This window comes from Uloborus diversus, chromosome 10, assembly GCF_026930045.1.
Source record: "Uloborus diversus isolate 005 chromosome 10, Udiv.v.3.1, whole genome shotgun sequence".
Taxonomy (NCBI): Eukaryota; Metazoa; Arthropoda; class Arachnida; order Araneae; family Uloboridae; genus Uloborus; species Uloborus diversus.
Genome location: NC_072740.1, coordinates 106529342 through 106537117, shown reverse-complemented (window position 1 = coordinate 106537117; position 7776 = coordinate 106529342).

Here is a 7776-nt window from a genome sequence, read left to right as displayed (position 1 = left end):
AAAACGACAGTAGCAGCACTAATGCTTTCAAACCGTTCTTAGGCTTGAAGTGAGGCTCCTTAATAAGTGGAGCTGACTTATCCGACATCGCAACTACAAAATTGTGGGGCAAAAAAAAAAAAAAAAATAGTATTCGTACAAAAGCCTCATTGCAGAAAACTGGTGTCCAAGCTTTAGATTTGTCGCCTGATTGATGATTGTTTATTTTATTAATTGATGAAGACAATATAAAAAAAAAAATAAAAACAAATAAGGTATGAAAATGAGGTTAATTGCAGTAAACATTTCCCGATACATTTTTGTTGAACTTGTGAACTAAGGTATCTTTCTAGATTCACCTTAAGTGACATTTTACTCAACTAATCATTGTTTCACGACATAACAACCCGATAATAATAAAACGTATTTATAAATTCTAGAAACGAGGCTGGATCCAATGTTGTCTAGGAACCAAAATGCCGGATAAGTCAGCCTGTTCTTTTCAAAGGGCTCTGGTTTGAGGAACAGTCAGAAGACGCAAGATAACGAAAACTTTGAACTAGATGAGTCTGGTTTTTCGACTACAACTCATAGTTGAGAGAAATGTGCTGTGAACTCGTCCCTATAAACGTTTCGCATGTTTCAGAAGGTTACCACTTGACAATCATCCAGTTTCTGACGAACTTTGATGCATTAGTGCCCCTACCAATCGTTACGTCATTTTTCTTAAAAATTAATAAGTCCCTGGAGAGTCTTACTTAGTCCAATCGTGACCGACGCTATTGACAGCAGAGCCTCTTGAAAAAGACAAGCCGACATGTCCGACATTTTGGTTCCAAGACAACGCTGGATCCAACCTTGTTTCCAATATTCATAAATAGGTTATAATATTTGTTGGTTGCTATGTCGTAAAAAAATGATGATAAATTGAGTAAAATGTCACTTTAGAGTTAAATCTAGAAAGTTAACTTAGTTTAAAAATTCAACAAATGTATCGGGATATGTTTACTGCAATAAACCTCATTTTCACACCTTATTTGTTTTAAATTTGTTTTTGTTAAATCTACTTCATTTACAGAATAAAATAATCAAACATCAATCAGGCAGCTTATCTAAAGTTTGGACACCTATTTTCTGCATCGAGGCTTTTGAACAAATAATAATTTTGTCCCCTACAATTCAGGAACCAAAATGTCGGATGAGTCAGCTCCCCTTATCTAGTGGCCTTAATTGACACGAAAAATTTACACATGCGCACAAAGGCTTAAGGTCACTCATGCGAGCGTGGTTGAATCATATCCATCTAGCTTTTTACAAAAAAAAAGAGGGTCGTATACTTTTTTATCTGTCCTCGTATATGATGTTAAAGTTCTTCCTGTACATGTTCATGTTAAAGTAGTGTAATCTACTTTTCGTATGCATCAATCAAATAAACATTAGAAAACATTTTAGAAAAGTCTATTCTTGATTTTGAATAGCAAAAGAGAAGATAAACTGCCAAAGAAAATACTGAAGCAAATAATCATGTTTAATGCATTTCATTATTCTGAATTTCCGGAAAGTGTGAAAGTGTTCTTTTTTTTTTTTTTTTTTTGTAAATGTACCATGCGAAACTTCTCCTTGCAATTGAAATGAAAATTGTTTCTTCACCTAATGGAAGCTTATTTTTTTAACAATTCAAATCAACCAAGTAAAAGTACCAAAAGGTTTGAAGGAGTAGATAATATTCAACGTCTGGTAAATATGCAAATTAGGATAGTGTTTCTTGTAATGGAACAAGCATGGAACACCAGCTCGAAAGAGTTTTGATGTGCACCATTAAAATAGTAATAACCCACTGCTGTGCGAATGAGTACGCTTCTATATATTTTTTTTTTCCACATTTCTAAGACCATTTATCTTGTGTTCTGCGTTAAAGCTTTAGTATTATTTAGGTTATTTTTATTACTTTCCGTATTTTACTCCATTTAAAAAAAAATGCAACAATGAAATTTCAACACAATTCTTTAAGAACTATTATTATTATTATTATTACTATTATTGCTATTTTATTGTTTTTTTCCTTCCTGCCTAGTACTTTTTGTTCTTATCATGTGCACAACTAATTACGTAACGAATTCATTTACGAGACCGCAAGTTATATTATGATTATAATCTCTCAAATTAGCAACGGCATCCAAAGTGACATGTGCACTGTTTTTAATTTAGCACGCATAAATTGTTATACAATATAGTAGTGCTTTATTTATTTTTCAAATTTTATTATAACATTGAAGCTTGTTGAAAAATGCAATGTAAATACTAACAAACAATTAAACCACTAATTAAATGTATGAAGTGAAAAAAAAGAATAAAATAATCGTAGGCAAATTTTTGACTATTATAAAGAAATGTTTTTATCTCGGTTGAACTAAAGAAATGTTAAACCAGAGAGAATGAGGTTAGGAAAATTTCAGAAAAATGATTTTCTTTTCTTTTAAATATAGAAAACGAAGCTTTTAAAAAGATTTTCAAGAAAAACTGATGGATTTCTAGATGAAATGTTGCATTGCTGTAAAGTTTAAATTTATCAATTTACTCTAAAAATATCGTTACTGATTGTTGCCGTGGAACGATGCGGGATTTCACGGGTGTTCATCTATTTCCCCACAAAATCAAGTATCTTTGCAAAAAAGTTTCCTGAATCGCTTCAAGTTCCACAAATGCAGACTACTCACTGGTGCGAAAAACATTTTTAGCTACCAGTTTAAAGATTGACTGAGTTTATCTATTAATTGTATTTATTAAGTGCGGCTGTGAGGAGTTAAACTTAGAAAAAAAGAGGATGTACTTGGAATGAAGATAGTTTAATCGCGCCGTGGGGACCAGTTGAAAATAATAAATTTATTGCAAATGCTGCAGCGTTAAATTCAGGATTCCAGACGCATTGTTAGAAACCATTTATTAAGTTGTGATTATTATTTTTTAAATGTAAAAAATAAGCTTGTCATAGGTGGTAATTGTTAGTTTGACTTTTTTAGGAACATTTTGCCCTTACAAAGAACGGCCTAATAAGAAGGCTATTATGTTTTTTTTTTTTTTTTTTTTTAAAGTAATTTCATTCTAAAACGCATTGGCAACTTATTTGTTATCGATGTAATACACATTACTGTGTTTTTTAAATATTTTCCATTAATATATTGTTAGTTATACAATGGTGCTTAAGAAATGTTCGTTGAGTTTTTTGAAGACGATTATGATATGTTCAGCATTTAATGCTTTGTTTAAATGAAATAGTTGTTTCTGTAGTTTTAGTAAAAGCGAATATTTTGATTATTCAAGCTGTAGTTTTAAGTTGAACGGCTGATTTATAGTATTGGCCTTGTATTGAGCCCTGTTCCATGCAAGGCCGTTTGGAAGAGCTTAACAAAAGTTAAGTTAGTTAAGCAAAGATTATATCTGGAATTAAAAAAAAAGTTATTTATATAATACGCAATAATACAAAGTGTTAATCAATAATAGCTTGTTTCTTTCATTTATGCAGTAATTGAACTCACAAAAACTGTTTGTTCGTTATAGTGGCCTTCCATGTTCCCCCCACCTCTAGATGAGTTCCCATTATCAGATCTTTGGTTGGCTGCTCAAATCTGTATGTTAAATTTACTTTTCTCGCTGAGCAACAAAGCCCTTGAGTTCCATCCTTCCATTTCTTGACTTTCCATTTATTACATACTTTGTCCATATTTTCAAAAATAGATATCTTTGTGTTTAATATAGTCATTACCTAAATTATATTGGAATGTAGATCGAACTAGTGCAACCGGAAAATTTTGCTGTTGTGTCCGTAATCTTACCTCACGATTAACAGTTCTTTGTCGCACGAGTCTCTGTGATTACTCAGAGACAGATTCTCGAACTCTGGATAGTCTCAAGTGTTCACTCATATCTACAATAATCTGTGAACATTTTGAAGTTGATTCGTAAAATATTCTTGAAGAAGCTGTTGATATTTTCAGCAATATGAAAGAGCCTCTCTTCCAGACTCTCCCCTACACGTCACTTTTTAACAGATCTACTCTTCAACTAGCTGACCCTGCCACGCGTTGCTGTAGCGCAGTAGTTGGATTAAAATAATATTTTACTCATTATTTTGATACAATCAAATTAATATTTTTAGAAAAGTTTAAAATTATTTTGCCGATTGTAAAATATATGAGGCTGATTATGGGCGTGTTAGGCTGAAGTAAGTACTTACTAAATCACTTACTACACTTACGCTTAGCAAATTTTGCATGTACGACTTCGGCGAAACATACACATTAACAGGCAACTGATAATTAATATCGAAACGGATTGCGAAATACACCAGTCGAAGGCTGCTGTTTCGGGATTAGTAGACCTAATCAGCTCGGCAAATGAAGTGGCTGGGCCGGAGGTTAAAAACCTCTTAAGGAAGCCAAGAGTACCAAACAAACTGGTAGCTAATACAGAATTCGGAACGTAGAATTTAAGCATAAACCAAGATACAGTTTTAGAATGTACACTACATTTTATCCATCTCTGCTTTCTCTATAGTTTGTAATCAATGACTTCTCTACAAAATACACTAACTAAATAAATAATATATAAAATTTAAATTTTATAAACGAGGTAGACAACGTTGATTTCGAACTATTGTTTCTATTATTTGAAAACTGAGTATTAATCTAAGCACTAAGATAAGCATAATATTCTTGCTTAACGTGTCTTTTGCTAATACGAAAGGCAGGATAGCTTTCCCACTCGTGAGTAGGCGATATATGGTTGCCCATGAGAGAAACGTGTATGTTTCAAGTCTCAACCAAAAGTAGACATTGTTTGGTCTTGAGATCTATTTCTGGTCGTTGCAAAAGCTAAACAAATCGAAAATTGAAGCCTTCCAAATGTGTTTAAACATTTTGACGGTATTAATGGATTACGTGGCAACACAAACATTCTTTAAACTTTCCCGTCAAAATTGTTGTTTGATGAAGAAACGTGTGCCGTTGCATAATCTAGGTGGGTTTAAATCGCTAAAAAGAATAAATTGGTGAGCCAACTTTTAAAAGGAAATTGTGTAGTCGCTTTCCTGGTGTATCCAGATAATTTAAAAATTCAGTTGGAATGTTTACGACTTTATTTTCATCGACAACTGTATAGCCTTGTTCAGCATCAACGGTCAGCATTTTTTCCCAACCTTCAGTAATGGCTCATTATTCGTAATAATTGTAGCTAAGACAGCATCATTGCACTGTCTTTTCTCGTTGCAAATCAGTGTTAACTAAGTCGGTGGCCCAACAATCAAGTGACAGCGTACCATAATGACTAAGTGGCAAATTTAAAAATGAAATACAAAAATCTTCAATCAAAACTAAAGCTTTATATTCATCTCTGGTGTAAAATCTGGATTTGGACATTTATGTGTTTGTTAAACTTTATGAAATGCGTCTTTAAACGTAAAAAGTTATATGGTTTCTCCGCAGAAATGATGATTGTGTTGGATATTATGTCATCGAAATTATTTTAAACAGTTGACAAATACTGTTTCTCGTTACGTCAAACCTGCATTAGAAAGTGACAACTCCCAATGACTGTATGCGACCAATAAATACAATTTGCGACATGCATCCTGATATGTATTAAACACTCGAATATATTAACGGTCCGCAAATATTCATGTCTGTTCGGGAATGTTTACCGAAAACTAATGCAAAAGAAAAAAAAAAAGAAAAAAAAAACCATATTCACATTGTTTTGGATGGAGTTCTGTTTTGGATGGAGTTTTGGTCCCAATGTCTTGGCTTTAATTATGACCGAGATTAATGAATATTGTATTCTTTATTTACTTAGCTTCCGTGATTTTCTGATTTTATTCAACACTGTACAAACAACTAAGAAACGCCTTGAAAAATAATGGACAGCGAATAGGCCCAATTTCTGCCAGTAACATATCTTTCAAAAAGTAGGAACATTTTCCACTTAAAGTCAGAAACCTTCCTAAAATTATCCTGAAATCTTTCTGAAGAGTTCCGAAGCCTCTCCAATTCAATCCAATCATTTCACTAAAACCTTCAGAGATAACCTAAGTAACATAAGTAACTAAGGCACATTTTTCGACTCACCAAGAAGGTACTAAAGTAATAATCGCAACCATAGCAACTCCTAAGAAGGACTTGCAAGAATGCACAAAGAATTCTACTTGTTTGTTTCTCTTGGAAAGTTACGGAATCAAGAGACTCACTTGCTCGCATTGGGAGTTACGTCAATGTGGACGGGCCATGACGAAGGTATTGAAGTCAATTCTCATCAATGAAATTCATTAAAACTTCCTGAAAATTATCCGGGAATATTTTTGATGAATTCAGTCATCTCCCTGGCTAAGAGCCAGTCGCGCCTCTGAACCCCCCCCCCCCCCTTCAGAGAAAACGTAGGTAAGTTTCATTCAAAACACCTTTCTACTTTTCCAAGAAAGCTCGAAAAGTATTACTTCGCGCATGACGAAATTTAAGAGAGAATTACAAGCAAGCAATATGAGACTTAGTCGCCAGCTACTCCTGCAAAGCTACGGAACCCAGCGGCTCATTCACTCTCATTCGGAGCTTAGACACTTTGGCCGGAGCTTAGTGTACTTGAAGCCGATACACCTTATAAATATACTCAGTTAATCTTTAAACTGGGAGTTAAAAATATTTTTCACAGCATTGAGATGTCTGCATTCACGACGTTTTTAGCAATTCAGGAAATGTTTTGACACAGATACTTGATTTTCAAAAGACATTGTTGAGGACCTATTAAATCCCGACATCCCGTTCCACGGAAATAATCAGTGACATTTCGTATTTTATTATGTATCATGAAAAATAGCGTGGAACATTGATAAATAGTTTTGTTCCTGAGAGTCGGCCGAAAACATTAGTTTTTTGGAAAAGAAAGGGTTTTTGGTGGTTGAAGTGCTCTTCGTAGAAAATATCTTCGTAAAATATACTCGTTGGTCGTTTACGAGATTTCATTTCGTACTGCAAGATGCTGGACAGAAGGGTCTCTTTCGTATATGAAGGAACTAAATTATGCCAGACAGCTTCGTTGCTGCTTATATAACTTACTCATCTCGTCATTTTTGTCCATATGTCGTACATCAAATACGTCCTAATAAGGACCTTTAATAACGTATTGGCAAACGTACTTCATGGATTATTTGAAGCTGCAAAACTCGACATTAATATGAGTCTCATACGTTTTTAAAAGCAGTGGTTAGTATGGAACTACCCGCCGCTTATCAATTTCAACTTGTTTTGTAGAATTCGATATTTACATTGAAAAGTGTGGCCACTCTTCTCATCGTTGAATAGAGAAGTATTAACCTGTTTTATGAAAAATTGACAGAACATTTAAGAGTTAAAGTATTTATACATCTTATAAATTCTTAAATCTATTTTAGAAGTCACAGCGGGTGGACACTGAACAGCCCACTCGCCTCCAGAAAAACGCTACCGATATATTTACATATATGCATACAGGGTCCAAAGTGTATGTATTATATGTATTTATTTCGACGACATTTTCTGCTTCCCCGTGCACAAAGCAATATCCGTTTTCTATCTACCCCGAGTAAAATGCGGGGTTTTGGATGGGTTAGATTTCTTTTATGATTTTTATGTGTATTAATAAGAAGTTTAGTGAGACTCCGGTTAATTAAGCTGTGACTTTAACAATGTTTTCCGCTTTTTCTGCAGTTCAGTAAAAAGGCAATTTACTATTTGCGCTGATTTGACTTGGAATAACTTTGCTAATTTACTGCGA